This window comes from Echinops telfairi, unplaced genomic scaffold, assembly GCF_000313985.2.
Source record: "Echinops telfairi isolate 266 unplaced genomic scaffold, ASM31398v2 ScPeMD7_7469;HRSCAF=8507_0, whole genome shotgun sequence".
NCBI lineage: Eukaryota > Metazoa > Chordata > Mammalia > Afrosoricida > Tenrecidae > Echinops > Echinops telfairi.
In genome coordinates, this window is record NW_022111372.1 from 11,657,586 (window position 1) to 11,678,242 (window position 20,657).

The window sequence follows — 20,657 nt, forward strand, 5'->3', positions numbered from 1 at the left end:
TGTGCATACTGTGTAAGCAGGACTTCTCATTGAAGATTAGTTCCACTGAAATATTTTATGTATAAGAAGAAAGTACATGCAGATTATTCCTAAAGAACAAAATGGTGAGACTTTGTCTTGCTTCCTTTGTGTGTTAGTCTGGGCATATTAGAGAAATAAATCAACAGAAACTCATATGTATAGGAAAGAGTTTTATATAAAGGGTAAGTGTGCATCAAGAAAACATCCCAACCCAGTGCTGCCCAAGCCCACAAGTCCTGACACCAATCCACAAAATCCTCCTCCATCTCACAGAATACATGCAAGGATGCCGACTGCAGGAGGAAAGCCGAATCAGTGAACTTGTAAGCATCTCAGCGGTGGCAGGGGTCTCCACATGGCTGCTCCAGCACCCAGGGCTGCATCGGGGTAGGTCCATGTGGCGTCTCCTTGGGAATGTCTTGCTGAAAGTGAGCCTTTCCAGATGAAGCAGGGAACTGGCTAAGGCAGCTGCATCCTGGTCTGACCATCATAAAATCAAGAGACCCAAGAACTCCAAAGGCGAGGCTCACTGGGCCATTTATCCCTCCACCCTTCAATTAACCCCACATGTGCTTATCAGCCAGGTTGGCACAATAAACTTAAATGATCTCAATTTGAATATATCATTAATAAAAATAAATGACTTAAAAGGTATCATGTTTGATAGAGTGTCATAGAAAAGGAAGAAAACCGTGTTTGTTTTGGGTTGACCCAAGATTTCAAACCATGAGCTCAAACATATCAACAATTTGTCCAAGACAAATAAATATTTTGTTCTGTTATACATAAAGCTGTCATGAATAGGAGCCAACCTGACAATAACTAAGTATTAAATTATATGCAATTATATATCATCACACCTTTGAATAATTTCTTTTTTTACTATTTACATGAAGATATTTAGTATCTAAAATTTATAAAACATTTCACACATTTTCTTTTAAATATAATACTTGCTTTATAATGTGGTAGTTACATAATTGAATATCAACTTGACGATATATGAACATGTAGGGGTGGTATTCAACCTGTCAGTCAGGTCAGGTCACAGCCTGTTGGTGCTTCCTTGTGGGTGTGGCCTTCTCATAAGGAAGGCCCTGGGAACCTCCCCTTCTCTCTCTGCCTTCACCTTCCTGCTGGCTGACCTGGTCTGCTTCCAGAGACACCACTATAGGATCCAAACAACATTGCACCCACAGGTCTGTGGTCTTCCCGCATTCTGCATCATTGCATGTGGCTGTGTGAGTCTGAGGAGGAACTTCTGGATTAATATGCACTCATGGACTAGTATCGAATTTGTGAACTTGAGTTACACTGGGTTGGAATATTTTCTTGATATAAAACTCTCTTTTGCTCATCTGTGAGTGTCACCTCATTTGTTTCTCTAGTCAATCCAGTCTAACACATATAGTTTTAGATTAAACTTGATTAAACTTAAAGCAACTTTAGCCACATTTTTAAAAAATCTACAACTGAAACTTTATCAGATACTTTTATAAACCCAAGCATAACTAATTTTGCAGAAAAATGCCATTAAATATCCTTTCATATCCAAATTAAAATTCATTAAACTTCAAGCATCTTTCACACTTTATACAATTTTATTACACTTTTTCTTTGAGTTCCTCAACAGAAAACTCACTGCTGAATCCTTATAAATATATTGCTTGATAATTTTATTATTTTAAAATAAAAAATTTGTCTAGGATAACATTCTAGTTGTATAGAATCAGTGCTGTTAAAATATTGATTAATATTTAACACTCATTTTTTTCTTGTGTAAAATCAGTATAGCATGATTTTAAATTTAATTTACTTAATATAATATTCTAACTTCTCTGAAGGTAAGCAAAATTTCTTCTAATTGGTCTTTCTTTGACACTACATTTAAAAAGCAAATATCAAGCATAACAAAGAAGGTATTACTTTGTGTATGTTTATTCTCTTCCTCCTCTGAAGAAAACAAAATTTCACCTATTTCATTATAAATGAATGTGTTAAAAACAGCATAATAAGTGGAGGCATTTTTGAAAAATACGTGTGAATCAATTTCTTGCCCCATATTCTTGAATTGACTCAGGTAAGATAGCTTATCAAATACCAATGCTTTCTTTCCCTCCAAAGCAGGGAAAATCCAATTTTACAGCGGAAAAACAAAACCAACAAGCCAAAAAAACCATGACCCATAGATGTAAACACAGTGACACAAGTTTACATCAGCTTGTGAGGTTATGACCAGCACCTCATTCAAAGTTCATTTTACACAATTGGGAGGGAAAGACGAACATTGTAAAAATGTTTGTTTACTTTGAAAGGCATTTTTCCCTCTCGAACTAGGGAAATTTTGCTAAGAAGAAATTTTGGTAAATTCATGGAATATGTTGTTGGTAGGTGCCTTTGAGTTTGCTTAACCCACAGTGACACTATGCACAACCAAAAGGAACATGGTCTGGTTCTGCACCATACCCACAATTGGTCCAAGGCATGAGTCCATTATTGCAACCACTGTGTAAATCCATCTTATTAAGGGCTTTTCTCTTTTTTCGTTACCCTCTCTATTTACCAAACTGTAAGTCCTCCAAGAACTGGCCTCTCCTATATCTGTATCTCCTATATCTGTATCTGTCCATACCCTCTCTACTGACAGCACGGTCAAAGTATGTAAGGCAAAGTCTCACCATTCTTCAGTCTAAGGAGCATTCTGGCCTTACTTCTTCCAAGACAGATTTGTTTGTCCTTTTAGCAGTCCATGGTACTTCCAATATTCTTAGCCAGAACCACCATTTAAATGCAACAATTTGTCTATGGTCCTCATTATTCAATATCAAAGATTCAAATGCATATGAGTTAATTGAAAATAATTTGGCTTAGTTCAGGAGCACCTTCATCCACAAAATAATGTACTTAAAATGATAGTAATTACAGCCTTGATTTAAGTACTCTAAAGAGGTCTTGTGCCACATTTACCTAATGCAATAGGTATTTTGATCTCTAGACAGCTGCTTCCTTGAACATGGATTGTGGATCTAAGAGAGACAAATCCTTGACAACAACTTTTTCTCCATATATCATGGTGTTACCTATTGGTCCAGTAGTAAGGATTTTGACCTTCTTTACATTGAGTTGAATCCATACTGATTACATACTGAATCCAAAGACTGAGCTCTTTCATCTTCATCAGCAATGCTTCAAGTCCTCCTCATTTTCAGCAAATAAGGAAGCGCCATCTGCATATTCCAGGTTGTTGCTCTCCTCCAATCCTGATGCCTCATTCTTCTATTGGCACAAATGCAGATTGAACAGGTATGGAAAGAGCACACACCAAATGCATTCCTTTTTGAGTTTAAAACATGCAGTATTTCCTTGGTTCTATTTGTACAAATGCCTTTTGTAAATGTACAAATTCCACATATACACAATGAAGTGTTCTGTGATTCCCATTCTTCTCAAGGCTAGCCACAATTCGGTATAATCCAAGCAGTTGAATGCCTTGGCACAGTCAATGAAACAATTAAATGTCTTCATGGTGCTTCTGCTTTCAGCCGAGATTGATCTTATATCAACAATGATATCCCTTGTTCTATTTATATCCTCTATGGAAAATTCAACCAGAATCTCTGACAGGCCCCAGTCAGTGTACTGCTGCAATTGTTTTTAATAAAATTTTACTTGTGTATCACTAGAAATATATTGCTCTGTAATTTAAACATTCTGTTGTCTCACTTTTCTTCAGAATGGGTACAAATATGGATCCCTTCCAGTCAGTTGGCCAGGTGGCTCTCTTCCAAATATTTTGGCAAAAATAAGTGCTTCCAGTGCTTCATCAGCTTGTTGGCTAATGCTTACAGTGCAGCTTGAACTTCCTTCAATACCATTGGTTCTTGCTCATATGCTACCTTGGGCAATGGTGAATGGTAAATTGTTCCATTGGTACAGTGACTTGGTGTATTCTTTGAATTTCATTTTGATGTTTTTTGCATCACTCAATATTTTGCCCATAGTCTCTTCAATATTGCAATTGAAGGATTGATTTATTTTTCAGTTCTTTCATTTTAAAATAAGCTAACATGTTGTTCCATGTTTGGTTTTCTGCCATTAAATTCTTTGCATATTTCATTATATTACACACTTTGTCTTCCCAAATTGCACTTTGACATCTTGTATTCAGCTCTTCAAACTTCATCACTTCTTCCATTCACCTAAGCTATTCTGTTATTCAGATGATCTTTCATAATCTCTTCTGACGCTCGTTTTGATTGTTTCTTTCTTTCCTATCTCTTTAATTACTTTTGTATTCTACATGAATGATGATCTTGATGTCTCCCACAGCTCATCAGGTCTCCTGCCATAAGTGTTCAATGCAGCAAATCTGTTACTTAAGTGTTCTTGAAATTCATACGGGATATACTCAAACTTGTATTTTGACTCTCGTGAACTTGTTTTAATTTTCTTCAGCTTCAACCTGAAGTTAAAAATGAAAAATTGATGGTCTGTTCCATAGAGCCCCGGGCCTGGTTTTAGCTGTTGATATTGAACTTCTCCATTGTCTGTTCCCATACATGTATTCAATTTCATTTCCATGTATTTCATCTGGAGAAGTCAATGTATAATGTCACCATTTTCTGGTAGTTAAAATAGATATTTCCAATGAATATCTCATTGGTTTTTCAAAATGTTATCATGTTATCTCCAGTTTCATTTCTATCTCCAATACTGTAGTTCCCAAATGCTGTTTCTTCCTCTCCCGGCCCCATTTTTTCCATTACAATGGCCAATAATTATCAATGCCTCTTGATTTCATGTTCAAGCAAGTTCACACTAAAATATAGGTAGGGTTCTTCAATTTCCTCAATATTGGCTTTTGTGGTTGATACATAAATTTGTATTATATTTGTTATTGTTTGTTTTCCTTGAAAGTGGATAGATATGATCCTATCACAGGAAGAATTGTACTTCAAAATAGATTTTAATATGTTCCTTTTGATAATGAATGCAACCCCATTCTTCTTTATTATGACATTCCCAGCATAGTAAACTATATGGTTTTCTGATTCAAAATGATCAATATCTGTCCATTTCAACTTATTAATAACTAAGATATCAATCTTTATACTTTCCATTCCATTTTTTGATGACTTACAATTTCCCTACATTCATATTTTATGCCTTCAGAGTTTTGATTATAGGTAGCTTTTTGCAGCTGTTTATTCTCATCTTGAACTGTGCTCCATCAGCAAATGGATAGCCTGAAGACTCCACTCCCTCATCTTACTCTATTCAGGTCACCATATAGGACTCCACTTTGAAACATTGCCCAGTCCTGCACCATTCTCACAATTGTTCTTATGCTTGAATTAATTATTGAAAGCACTGTACAAATCTATCTTGTCAAGGGCTTTACTTTTTTTTTCATCGTCCCTCTACTTTCTCAAGCATGATGTACTTCATTAGGAATTAGTTTCTCCTGATAGCATGTGCAAAAATACTTGTCTGCAATTATTAAGCTGCTATTAACTGATTCACTCAATTTATTTAGAACAATTTAACTCCAGTTATATCTATCTATCTATGTGTATGTTGTTCAAATATATTGTAATTAGAGTTGGGGGCCTTCAAAAGGTTCATGGGAAGTGGAATTAAAATATAATATAATATTTTCATGAACTTTTTGAAGTCCTCAAATCAAATGAATTCTTAAAAGACTCTCCTTTATTCCAATTATATAATTCCTAAATGTCTACTTCTTATTAAAAAAAGCAAAACAAATAAATAATGAGCAACTATCTCAAGCAGGCTAGGGCTATTTTAGTGTCCTGCCCTGTTGCCCTTCGTATCTGGTTCTTCCACAGTCATGATTCTGCTAAACCAACCATCGAGACCTGTACAAAAGAAGTGCTTTATTTATTGCAGTCAACTATAATATATGTATGTATGTATGTATATAATCACTATGCTTTTTTTCCCTTTTACCAATGTATTGAGTCAAAATAAGTGTCCTTTCTGAGAATTAATGACCTACTGGTAAGCATAATGTCTTGTCAGGCAACAGTTTCCCTTCTGACTTTAAGAACCTATGCTCAAACACTTTGTCAAATGTCACTGGTTTAACTTCAATGCCCAGTCCTTTTGGTTTTTGGTAAATAATAAACATTTTTTGGTTTCTATTTTGGAAGGTAGGGTGGGGAGCAGCAACCTACTATTTAAATGATGTGACCGTTCTCAGACTTCTCTTATGAATATTCATCTACTTGGAGGGCTCAGGATTACAGATCAGGTGAAAAACGTGGTCATGTAATTCACTGAATCTTTACCTCACATTGAATACCTACTGGTATTCTAACTGTAATAAAATTTACTGTAAAGTTTGAATTAGTTTTGCTTCTTTTTAGGAAACCAAGGTAACATTTTTGCTTGGTGGCTTGGTGAATGAAACATAAAACTTGTTTTCCTATTTATCTGAATGCAATTTTATGTTATAAAATATAGAGAAATTGTGTAATAAAATATTGATTTGAGGCTTATTTATTTCACGTCACCTACTATCATATTTTTAAGAAAAGTAGACACAAAGGAAATTACTAAAACAGTTGAAATGTGAAAATAAATCCCAAAGTACGCCAAACCATTTTCGGAAAACACAGACAAGTATACATGTCCTTTTTCAATATGGATATCAAGTATAGCTTACTCTTTAGTTTCTAATCCTGTATTGCTATTAAGGAATCTTTGAAATTCTGTCATCATTTTTCTCTAGCATCACATATATGAAGGTTATAATAATCTCTCTACTTTTCTCCCTATATATATTTGTTGTTGGGTGTGATCGAGTCAGTTCCCACTCATAATTATCCTAAGTAAAACAGAATAAACACTGTCTGATACTGCTGTGCCAGCCTCACAATTATTATTTTGATTCCATTGTTGTAGCTATAACTATATACAAGGGTGTACCCCACCCAAAATAATGTAATTCCGATGGGTGGAGTGAAACCTTAGTAGCACGTATTTTTCCTGATAGGTAAACAGTGAGCAACTTGCTCTGAGTTAGTGCACCCAGTGGTGTCACCGGGAAGGTTATTTCTGGTCACAGTGAATTTTTTCATAAAAGCAGTTTCACTTGAACCTTGTTTTGTTGTTGTTGTTGTTGTTGTTTTGTGAAGGCATATTTAAGGTAACAGCTGTGAAACCTTGTTCCATGCTCGGGAAAAATGCCACAGAAACTGCTGTGATGTTGAACACATCTTACAAGGATAATGCAATGGGAAAAACTCAAGTGTACATGCTGTTTTTCATTTCAAAAAAGATAAAATGTTGATTGATGACAACCCTCATTCTGGACATCTGTCAACTTCCTAAATGAATGACAATGTCAACTGGTAGTGCATTTGGAGTTTGTTCAACCAAGTCTGACTGATAATTAAGCTTTCTATTTAGAGGTTCTGAAATGATTGCAATATACAGTGTGTGACAAAAAGGTCTAATTTGTGGCACACAGGGGACTGGTTTTGCCATCACGACAATGCACCTGCTCATGCTGCCATCTTAGTGGGCCAATTTTTGGCAAAAAACATCATGCGTCTCTTGCAACCACACTTGAATCACCTGGCCTCATTCCATGCAACTTCTTTTAATGTTCACACATGGAGAAGAACATGAAAAGATAGTGATTTGAAGGTGCAGAAGAGGTGAAGAGCAAAACAAGGGAGGTGCTGTCAGCCATACAAACGGATGTGTTTGAAAAAAATGTTTCTGTGGCAGTTACATAATCTGGTGTCAATTTGGAACTTGAGAGGATTAAGAGTGAAGGGATGGAGTCTAGTCTTTCAATCTTGTCATAGCCAATGAGGCTTCTGTTTGGACCTGCCTTCTCCTGAGAATTCTGGGAAATCCGGTTTTTACACCTGGGAGGCAGGAGACCTCTTTTCTCTCTGCTTACTCTCTTGGAAACTTTCTACTGACAACACTCACTCCCTGAGAACCTGTCCTGAAAAAACACATGGCACCATGCTGATAGACCCCTGTTCCCTGGGAACTGGAGAAGCCATGTGGAGACTCCTTCCAGCACTGAGATGCTTACAACCCCACTGGAGACAAAGACTTTCTACTCATTGGCCTGTGATCATCCTGCATTCGGTGTCATTGCATGTGTTTTGTGAGTCTGAAGAAGACTCTATAGATTGGTGTTGGACATATAGGCTAAAATCAGACTTAAGGGCTTAAACTGGATTGGGTTGGGATGCTTTCTTAATGCACAATTACCCTTTATATAAAAAATTCTCTTTTATATAAAAAATTCTCTTTTATACACATATGAGTGTATAAGAATTTGTTTCTCTAGTCTACCCAGACTAACAGGTTCCAAGAATGGAATAGCATATTTGACAAATGTATTAAGTGCAATGGAAAGTACTTTGAATGTAATAAGGTTGTTCTGTTAGAAAAAATACATAGCTCTGAAAAAAAAATCTATTTGTGGGGGGATCCCCCCTCGTGAGTGTATATACACATATATGCATACACATAAATGTATGCATATATGTGTGTATACATATATTGAAGATGGATTTGGATTATGAAGTTAGTTTTACCTAATAGGAAACCCATAGCTGCAGAATTTTGAATCTTTATGGGAACAGAGGGGTTTAAGGCATCTGGTTAGATTGTGCTGCCTTATACTTGGCAGTCCAGGTTTATCTGACAGAGCATTCAGGACTCCATACATCTATCTATCAAGCTTTTTATCTATTGATTGGAAGATAGATACAGTGAAAACAATTTAGTGTGCATTAAGGTACTAAAGTTTTAGTTAACTAAACTAACTGGACTTTCTGTTGTAGTGGACTTGCCTTATATGCCAGAGTGTTTAGCCAAAAAAAAAAAAAGCAAAAAATCCTACTAAAATGGATTATTTCAATGTATTAAATAGCAATGATTCACAAATAGACTCATAATTTTTCTACTTGGGAAGCCTGTGGTGATTGTAATCTTCTCCACCTTCTGGAGACATAAAATCGTCATCGGTAAAGAGAGAATATGGCTAAAATGACATGGACATCAGAATGCTGCAGCCCTGGTGGCATAGTGATTATGCTTTGGCTGCTAACCACAGTGTCAGTAGTTTAAACCCATTAGTTCCTTGGTGGGAAAAAGATGAGGCTTTTCTGCTCCTTTAAAGAGTTATAGTCTCAGAAATCCCAAGGACCATTCCACCCTGTTCTATAGAGTCACTATGCATCAAAATTCACTGGATGGCAGTGAGTTTGGTTTTGGTTTTAGGAAAAGGTAAGTACCAAGACATAGCCTTTACTGGGGTTATCTTTGGACTTTATCTTAGTGGAGGGTGTGAACCAAGCAATACCCTTTGTTCACTTTGGGGCATATTTCTACTTTATTAGAAGGTGAGACATAAGACACCAGACTTCATTTTCTGTAGGGTATGTTGGTTAAAAGACACATCAGACCTCCACTAAAGCCATTCTTCAGTATCCTTATGATTTGCTGATCTGACGTATGGTAATTTATTAACTTCCCTAATAAATCCCTTTAACTGTGAGTATTGTCTGTAAGTTCCGTGTGGTCATTGTAACAAATGAGGAGAGCTATCTGGGACTCCAAATAAAAACAGAGGACCATTTGGAAGAACACATCCAAGACCTCTGTCTGAAGTGCCAGAGACCACTGAGATCATATCTACCAAAGGCTGTGGCACAGAGGCGCAGAAAAGCAGTGTTGAAACATGAAGCATCTTCTTTTATGGTTCAGGACTATGACACTATGAGACAAAGCCACAGGCAGGTTGACTTCCTGGTCAATGGAGGCAAAGATTATGGGACCAGAAAGACTTGGCTGCTGGCTGAAGAGCAGCACAGCTGTAGACCAATGACTGTATCCTTATTGTTTGATGATCCTTACTTCTCGGAACCTCTTATCTTCTCTAATAACCCTTCACAATTGTGAGTGTTGTGTGTTCTGTGTGCCATTTTCACAAATTAGAGAGCCTAGTTAAGAAATAGTGTCTTCAGGGCAGGAATTGTGCCTGCCCTGAGCCCACTATGCCAAAGCCAGCCACTGGGGTAGGCAGCAGAGTAGCGGGGAGGAGCAGAGCAATGAAGTCCCCAGGGAATGCCAAGGGTAGATGTGGGGCCAGGGCATGGCACCCCATCAGACTCTACTGGAAAGCACTAATAAAGGACAACAGATAGACCTTGAACTATTTAAAGGTTTTGTTGTTGTTGTTGTTGCCTTTTTTGGTTATTGTTGTTGCTATTGTTTTATTTTTTATTGTTGCTTTGTTGTACTCAGTCTTGTGTGGGTGCTTATTGTTGTCGCATGTCTACCTAAAAGGGATAGGCGGGATCAACAAGCCAGAAGAGAGAACAATGGGATGATAGTTCAGGGGGAATATGGGAGAGGGGGAGGCAGGGGAAATGCAGTGGATGTTAACAACCCAGAGACAAGGGAACAAAAAGTGATCCAAAATCAGTGGCAAGGAGGGTGTAGGAGGTCTGGGTGCAGGGGCAGATCAAGGAAAATGTAACTGAGAGGAATTCCTGAAACCCAAATGAAGGCTGAACATGATAGTGGGACAAGAGGAAAGTACAAAGAACTAGAAGAAAGAACTAGGAGGCAAAGGGCATTTATAGAGATCTAAATACAGAGATATACATATGTACGTATATTTATATACAATGAGGGAGCAATAGATCTATGTACATGTATTTATAGGTTTAGTATTAAGGAAACAGATGGACAGTGGACCCCTGCTCAAGTACTCTCTCAACACAGGAATACTTTGTTCTAGTAATTCAGCAATCTGAGATGCTCACATTCCAGGCACTGTTGCTGAAGACAAATGGGTGCATAAGCAAATGTGGTGAATAAAGCTGAGGGTGCCCGGCTATCCAAAGATATAGACTTTGGGGTCTTTTAGGTTTAAAGATAAACCTATAACTGAGAAACAACAAAGCAGCCATCTAACTGAGAAAAAACAAAGCCCACATGGAAGAAGCACACCAGCCTGTGAGATCACGAGGTGTTGAAGGGATCAGGTATCAGGCATCAAAGACCAAAAAAAATCAAAGGATTATGAATTAGGGGGCATTGCAGAGTGGGGCCCAGGGCTTATCTGTGGGCAATTGGACATCTCCTTGCAGAAGGGCAGCAGGGAGGAAACAAGCCAGTCAGGGTGCAGTGTAGCAATGAAGAAATATATAATTTTCCTCTACTTCTTGAATGCTTCCTCCCCACCACTATCATGATCCCAATTCTACCTTGCAAATCCAGTTGGACTGGTGGATGTACACTAGTACATATAGGAATTGGAAACATAGGGAATCCAGGACAGATGAACCCCTCAGGACCAGTGGTGGGACTGGTGATACCAGGAGGGTGGAGGGAATGTGAAGGAGAAAGGGGGAACAGATTAGAAGGATCTACATATAACCTCCTCCCTGGGGGACAGACAGCAGAGAAGTGGGTGAAGGGAGACATCAGACAGTGTAAGATATGACAAAATAACAATAATTTATAAATTATCAAGGGTTCATGGGGGAGGGGGGAGGGGGGAGAGAGGGGAAAATTGAGGAGCTGATACAAAGGGCTCAAGTAGAAAGCAAATGTTTTGAGAATGATGAGGGAAACAAAAGTACAAAAGTGCTTGACACAATGGATGTATGTCTGGATTGTGATAAGAGTTGTACAAGCCCCCAATAAAATTATTTAATTATAAAAAAATTTTTAAAAAAGATAATCAATTTAAAAAAAAGTAACAGTGTCTTGTGAAGAAAGGTTGGTGACAGAGTACAGAAAGAAGCATAGAATTAGGGAACATGTCTGACTTATAACTCAAGGCAATAGGGATGTCAGAAGGACAGTGTAGCCATTAGGGATTTGCATGAGTGTACTTTTAATGGGAATTTGAATATGAGGATCACATAATCATGTCATTATACTGATTACTTGATTGGAAAGCACCTAAACCAATTTGATAACTCAACCATCTAACATAATATAGCCAATCCCATCATGGTCCCATTCTCATTTCTGTGGTCCTCTCTGCAACTGTGATGTATTAACCTGATAACAATCATGCTTTTATAAGTTTTATGTGTACTACCACGTTTTACTTAAGTAGCTATATTTCTGTAAGACTGTGCATGCATTATGACTTCAGTCTATGGTCTCCCTCATTCAGAAAAATTATCTTTATCTTTGTTCTGTTTAAGAATTAATACATGTGTCTCTGTAAATTATTTTTCAGATTTGAAATATTTTATCTGTCCTACAAAATATTTTACATAAGGTTGCCAGAAGAGATTTGATAGAATCTGAAAACAACACAAAATATAAAAATCAAAGTACCACAAACATAAATCTTAGGGTCTTCTTATTAGTTTCATATGAAAAACTGCTTTAGTTCAAACCCTCTTCTATTTTTTGTGCTTTACAGGAGATCTTTCTTCCAACAGTTTATAGGTAAATGATGGTATTATAGAAATTATTAGGAAACAGAATCTTCATAAATTCCCTAATAAAACTAGCAAAAATTAAGTTTTATTTTTTCTAGATAGAGTGAAAGTATGATAGACATAAAGGGACCAGCTAAGAGTAGATGATATTAAATCAAGAGGATCTAAGAAAGGTGGAGTTGGGATGAGAAGTAAGCAGAACAATGCAGAATAAAGCAATCCCTGAAAGGCTCCATGGATTCATTTTTATTCATTTACAAGGCAAATTTCTTCATTATGAATGCATTATTGGTATTGAGAGTTTAGATTAGATTGCCATTTCCTGTATTTCAATTATAGCAATTTTATACTAGTAGTGATATATGTTAAGAGCCCTGGTGGTACTATAGGGTAAGGGTTGGACTGCCAACCTCCACAATTCTGCAGGAGAAAAAATGAGACTGTTTGCTCCACAAATATTTATAGCCTTGAAAACCTTGTTTGGGGTTGTCACAAATCAATATTGTTGACTCAAAGGCAGTGGATTTGGAGTGGCTATTGGCTATTAATCTGTGGAAGAGATCTTTGCAAGTTATAAACTTCAAAATACAAAATTAACTGAGTTAAAGAAGGAGTAGGGACAAAGATTAGATACTTATTTTATTCCCAGTGGTGGATTCTGACTCAACCAACTGAGATTTTAATAAACATGGTAGAAATAAATCCGGATTATAGTGTGTGTTAACCACTCATTTTAGCTTTCCCTGTGATCAAAAGAACAGTTTATGATTGCACAAAGCAAGTTTTGATGATGCAAAAATTATCAAGGCTGATGCTGAAGGTCATGATGGATGTATACACTTGGTAAGAAACACAGCTTCAGACTATGCTACACTTTCCGTTTCCCAGTCTCTTCTCATTCTGATACAGTAGACAATGACTCAAATGTAGTTATTTCACAACCTAGAAAACACAGATTCAAAGAGGTTCCACTTTTTTGATATATGAAATGAATATGGATTATTGCTTCATTCCGCATGTAAAAGGTTGCAGTTGTCAGGTGTCATAAGGTTCATTCCGACTCAGAGGAAGGCTATGTATAAGAGCAAGAAACACTGCAGGGGCTTGTGCCCTTCTCACGATTGTTGTTCTGTTTGACCCCTGTGTTAGACAGGGTTCTCTAGAGAGATAAAACCAAATTGCTGATAATTTAGTATATTTATTTACAAAGATAATTAGATATATAACAAGAAATGAACTGTTAAATCATATACAGATAAATATATAATACAAGAAATAAACAGTTAAATTAGAAAGCATTACAAATGGCTCAGTGCAACTCACGTCCATGAGAGAAAGTTGAGAGACTAGCAGTCCTTCATGTCTAGTCTGATGCCAGATCTTCCTCAATTTGTAGAGAGAGCTAAGCTATGTCAGCACAGCAGCCAATCACAAGGCAAGTCACCAACCACCAGTCCCCAGCTCCAGAAATGTCTTAAAGGGATCTCAACTTACAGTGACACAGTCCACAGACTACGCGTCCCACAGGTAGTGTAGCCTTTAAATTGAGGCACAGAACAAGCAAGGCAGCTGCACACTGGTCTGATGATCACAGAGCGAGAGACAAGAAAGGCAAGGCTCACCAAGCCATTTATCTCTCTGCCCTTCAGTTAATCCCACTTGTGTTTATCAGCCAGGCTGGCACAATAAACTATCTCAACCCCATTGTTATAGGCACTGTGTCAATCCATCTTGTCAAAGATCTTTCTCTTTTCCCAAGCAGGATGTCCTTTTCTGGGAACTGGGCTTCCTTGACAACATGTTAACAAGTTCATGAGCCAGCCTCGATAGCCTGTGTTTAAGGAGCTGAACTTATCCCATGACAGATTTGTTTCTTCTTCTAGCAGTTGTGTTACTTTCACTATTCTTAACCAGAACCCTAACTCAAAAGACTGAATTCTTCTGTGGTCTTCTCTATTCACTGTGTAACTTTCCCATGATTGAAAATGTCATGGCTCAGGTACAATTTAGTCCTCAAACTAAAATCCTTGCTTTCAATCCTTTAGAGAGGGCTTGTGCAGCAGATTTGATCAATGCAACACTTCATTTGGTTTTTTAACTGCTACTTCTATGATGATTGACTGTGGATTCAAGCAAGATGAAGTTCTAGACCACTTCAATCTTTTCTCTGTTGTATATGATGTTATTTATTGGTCCTGTTGTGAGAATTTTGACTTTCCTTACATTGAGTAATAATTCATACTGGAAGTTGCAGTGCTTGACCTTCATCACTAAGTGATTACAGTCCTCCTCACTTTCAGCAAACATGGTTGTGTCATTTGCATATCACCCAAACCAAACTCACTGTATTTGAGTCAGTTCCCACGAATAACAACCCTATATGCCAGGTTGTTCATTCTCCCTCCAATTCTGACATCACTTTTTTCTGCATCTATATAATCCAGCCTCCTTGTTAAAATTACATGTTGGATAAGCATATGAGGGTTTGTTTCAATCGTGATGCACACCTTTCATGATTATGATCCCACCTTTCATAATTTTAAGCTATGCCAAATTAACTTGAGTATTCAAACAGCTGCCTCTTGTTCGATGTACAGTTTCCACATGAGCACAATGGGATGTTCTGGAATTTACATTCTTCTTTATGTTATCCATAGTTTGTTAAGAACCTCATAGTTAAATGTCTTTGTATAGTCGATAAAAGACAAGTCAACATTTTTGTGGTACTCTTTACTTTCAACCTAGATCCATCAGATGTCAACAGTAATAATTCTCATGCCACATCCTGTCCTGAAACTACTCGAATTTCTAGATATCTCAGTTGATGTTCTGCTGCAACCATTGTTGAATGATTTTCAACAATATTTTACTTACATAGAATATTTTTTATACTGTTTGATGATTTTTGCATTCTTTGGGTCATTTTTCTTTGAAATGGTTGCAAATATGTATCTCTTCCAGTTAGTTGGTAAGGTATCTGTGCTCGAAATTTTCTGGTGTAGGCAAGTAAGAAACGCATAGCATATATATCTATATATATATGTATATAATAAATATAGCTCTTAAGCTCATTCTGAAATATAGTAACACTATTACAAACTTTTAAACTTTTTACCAATACATTGCATTGATAAAAATTAGAATTACATTGGAGTATGTTCAACCAGTCCTGGAAATGCCTTTGCTTTGGACAAATTTATAACTTCACAGTTTTGCAAGTATTTCTCAGTGATATATTCTCATTGATTGGTGGCAGAATGTAACAATATTAATGGACATGAGAGCTTAGGTCTTTTTGTGAGGCAGTGATGAATGGTTTTATTTCTTTTAGTTTCATTGTTCAGTATATCTCCTTGAGTAAATGCTGAAAACTGTAATAAATTCACATCATATTTCTAGAACCTCTCTTTTATACTGAAGGTTGTTTGGATATGTTCTCACCAATACTTTTCAATAAAATTGCACTTTTAAAGTGTCAATTAAAGTAAAATTTGTCAAGCTATTTGTCTAGAAGTTGGATTAATGTTCACTATGCCCAGAAATAGATAACTTTGATATGCATTTCTTAAATTAAAAATTACTTGATACAATGAATTTACTCATTTTCCCCATGTCTGTATTTCTATAACAGCTTCCAATATAGAACAATTACTTTTGAATTTTAATTTTAAATGTCCTTTAGTACTACTGCAATACATGGTATGCCAGATCCCACCCTGTTCAAATAAATAACAATGTACCATGGTATATATATCTCTGTCATAATTATATAAAATGGCAGGAAATTATAGTTTCACAAATCCTCTTATTTTGAAATTTCATTTCCAGTCACAACTTTGTCAGCACCCACTAAAAAGTAAGAACATACTCAACGTAAGCACACGTTTGGGGATCACAAGAGGTATTAAACTTTGATTTTATGATCAAGTATTCTGTAACAAGGACCCATGAGATGAAATATAGAAGAGGTCAACTCTCAACAGAAAGGCTAATAATTAAAACTCACCAGCCCTGGATAGAGAAAGGCAGGGAATTAGCTTCCCTACGGACTACAGTGTTGGAGACCCTCTGGGAAAATTTTACTCTGTCCTACAGGGCCCACAATGAGTCAGAAATGACTTATGAGCAGTGGGTGGATTTGGTGTTTAGTTCCCAGACCTTAAAAAACTCAATTTGTTCTTCTGCATAATGAAAATATAATGATTTATTATGAAAATTATATAAATTAAATTATTCAAAGCACTTAGTAGAGTGTTATTTGCCTAGTAAATACTAATAAAACTGTCTATTGGCTACATTGTTACTGTAATTTGTTCTGTAAACTTTCACCCACATTACAATAAAAAAGTTTTAACATATTTGTTCTTTCTGTTGTTATTTTAAAAATTTTTATTGTAACTTGGATGAAAATTTATAGAAAAAAATGTTTTTTATTCAATATGTCTGACAAACACTTTTGTGGCATGAATTACAAATCCCTACAATCTCCCAGCACTCTTCCCATTTTTTCCCCTTTGCTTGCCATTTTATTCTTTGTTTTCTCTCCTGTCTAATTTTGCCTTCTTAGCGTTTTCCCTGGGCAAATGCTGCCCTTTTGATCCCATAACATTGATTCTTCTGAGGAGTACCGGTATATATCTCCCTAGTGCTATTATTCACCTTACAGATCTGTCTTTGCTGAAAGTTGAACTGTCTATTACTTGCTGAAAGTATTGGGAAGGAGTTCAGTTCCAGCTTGTAGGATGATTAAAGACCTTACTTCCAGAGGTAGCATCAGCCTCTCTCTGAGCAGTAAACGTGGTATATTTTATGATTTTGAGTTTTCTTCCAGATTTTCCCCCCTACTATATCCATAACCTTCTATTGTGATCCAATTCAGTGTAGGTGGCAATAGCATTCAGGTACTACGTCACTTTTGTGGTATCAAGGTCAAGGAAGCTGATGCTTAAATGGTCCATAAGTAATTTAGAATAAATGTGTCCATTTTTATTTTATTTTATTCACTCTGCTTTGGACAAGGAGAGACTATTAATTTCACTCACTGAAAAATTACTGTTATTATTGAATGTTAACCTCTCCACAAAAAAAGACTCTATATCCCAAGGATATGGCTAGTGATGTCAATTTATTTCAAAAATGCCTACAAATAGGTAATTTCTTAAAATAAACAATTACTTATATACTGCACAATCATATTAAACTGTAAAATTAGTTCCATTACCATTGAAATTTTAATTTCAAAAGCTACATTCCTTTTTAGATGACATATAATGTTTAATAACAGAGATTTCTGAATTTTGTAGAGTTGTCAGGGAGTTCTATCTCTGCTACTGACTAATTGAGAGAATTTAGGTGTGTATACATCTTTAAAAAAAAACAACTCCCCAAAACTGTCACTCCCAGGTATAGTCATAATTGTTGCAAATGAGTATTTATGATATAAACATTTCCATGGGATCAAAATATTTTCTGAAAAAAACTTAAATGTACTGAGAAAAATATCTTAAAAATGTATTATGATACTTTTGAAAGTTCAAATAAAGAATCATAATCAATTCATCAGACATAGCCCTGGTTAAAACCTGTTTGTCACTACCTTTCCTTTAGTCTGTTACACACGTGGTTCAGTCCCAAAGAAGTGTGACTTTCCACGTGGCTCAGGTTAAGCAAAAATACCTAATTTTGTATTTCTTTAAAATTATAAAGAAATGTCACTCTGAACATTTGCACTGACTCATTTAAATTCTTTGCCATTCACACCCCTAATTCTAGGAAACCCATGCCCTATTGAAGCATACTTCTATCTACGTCTTTAATGAAAATGATGGATTATTCGTATTTAACAAAGATATGTTCTTATGTATTTTCATTTCTTTTCAATCAGTAAAATATGGTTGTATTATTCTTGGGTTTTGTGCAGTCAGCTTTGACTCAGATGACCCGATGTGCACTAGAAGGGAATCTTGCTTTGTGTTTGCCATCCTCACATGTGTGATCACCATTTTGACTACACTGCTGCAGGCGTCGGGTCAACTCATCTCGTTGAGGGTCTTCTTGTGTGCATGATGGCTTTCTCCAGGTACTGATTCACTCCTGCTAACAAGTCTAAAGCACATAAGACACAGTGAATACACTTTTACTTCTAAAGCATATGTTTGTTTCACTTCTTTTCAAAAAGACTGCTTGTTCTTCTGATAGCCAATGATATATTCAAATTATGAAGCCCTCAACCCACTGGTCTCAAGTTGACCCTAACTTGTAGCACTCTTGAATAGCGTTTCGGAGTCTGTACATCTATATGGGAACAGAAAGCCTAGTCTTTCTCTGAGAGAGTCTGCACTTACCCCAAAGTACAATCAGCGTCTTTTAATCAATAGGATATTTAACTAAATTTTACGTAATAGCATAATGTATAATCAGTCAAAATTATGAAAGTTATTAGTACTAATATAAGATATGGGTGTGTGGAATGCATGAGTAATTTTATTTGTCAGAATTTTTAAAATTCTCTAATATTGATATTATAGATTTTAACCAAAAAGAACGTTAAAAATTAATATTAAAATTGACCAGGCCTTTGGAACTTGGCAAACAATTTGGAAACATATTCCCAATTGAAATGTGCCAGAAATACACCTGTATTTTTATTTACAGATTTGGTTTTTGGCTTCTTTATTATAATTTTATTGTTGCTGTTCTCTTTTTTAATACATATAGATAATTGTCCCAGGAACACCAAACACTTACCTTAGTTCAAAGATTGTGAAATTATCCCAAATCAAGGCAAATGTTAAAAATAATTAGAAATAAGTTAGCTAAGAAAAAGTAGAGAAAAGTGTAGTGTGTATTAATTACCTTATTTTCTCATCAGGCTTTCTTTCCTTAACCAATTGCTGCTTGGCTTAATACCAACGGTATGTCAGGGTAGAACTGTATTCCATAGGGTTTTCAATAACTAATTGTCCAGAAATAGATTGCCAGTTGTGTTAGTCTGTGTAGACTAGAAAAACAAATTCATAGACACTCATATGCATATAGAAAGAGCTTTATATACAGAGTAATTTTACATTAAGAAAACATCCCAGCCCAGTCCAGATCAAGTCCAGAAGTCTGATTATTAACCCACATGTCCAGTACCAGCCTACAAATTCCTCTTCAGGCTCATGTAACACATGCAATGATGCTGAATACAAGAAAATCACAGGCCAGTGGATTGAAAGTCTTGTGGATCCCGTGGCGCTAGAAGCATCTTAGTGCTGATGTGGGTCTCCATGTGGCTCCTCCAGCTCAAAGGCTCTGGCTGCCATCAGCATAACTCCATGTGGCTTGTCAACAAGAATGTCTCACAGTGAGTAAGTGTGTGTTCCACCTCCAGTGAGCTATTTATCTCCTCAGCGCCTCCAAATGAAGTTGTAAAGCTGCGACCTGATTGACAGGCTAAACTCCACCCCTTCAATCTTAGAAGTCTCAAGTTGACAAGAGATTTTGTAACTACCACACCAGCCATGTCTTCCAAGGGACCTCTGGATTCAAGAATGCAACTTTCAGGTTACCAAGTAAGTGCCTTCCTTGAGTCATCCAGAGACATCAGCTCATCCTTGGAATACAGCAAATTTCAGCAGTATTTAGGAAGTCAGATTATTTATTCTCTTATGATTGAATATTATTTTGAGTTTACTTTTAAAACACAAAATATGTTTGTTGTTGTTGGTGATAAGATTCCATATATGTGCAATAGTGTATCTTTCGTTCTTTATGCCTAGAATTTATATACTCCTGGTGAAAAATAAGTATATAGTTGAAGTTTATTTATTCATCAAGTGGAAATGCTTACCAGTTCACAGAATTCTGGAACTTTTTATTTTAGTGCTGCCCCACCCACATCGTTATTTACAATTACATACCCTAATTTAAGACATATTCCTTTGGATATATTACAAATGTCACAAATAATTAGAACCAACTGTGACAATTAGTTTTAAAGAAGAGAAAATGTGATAAAGCATGTCTAATTATGATTACACATGCAACTCATATATCTGTCTTCTACATGCTCTTACAGTTCCTATTTAATCTTCTATTCAATTAAATTTATTTTATATTAAGAAATTTCATGGAGGAGTATCATGAATGTAAGAGAGTCCTCAGGTGGCACAAAAATATATATCT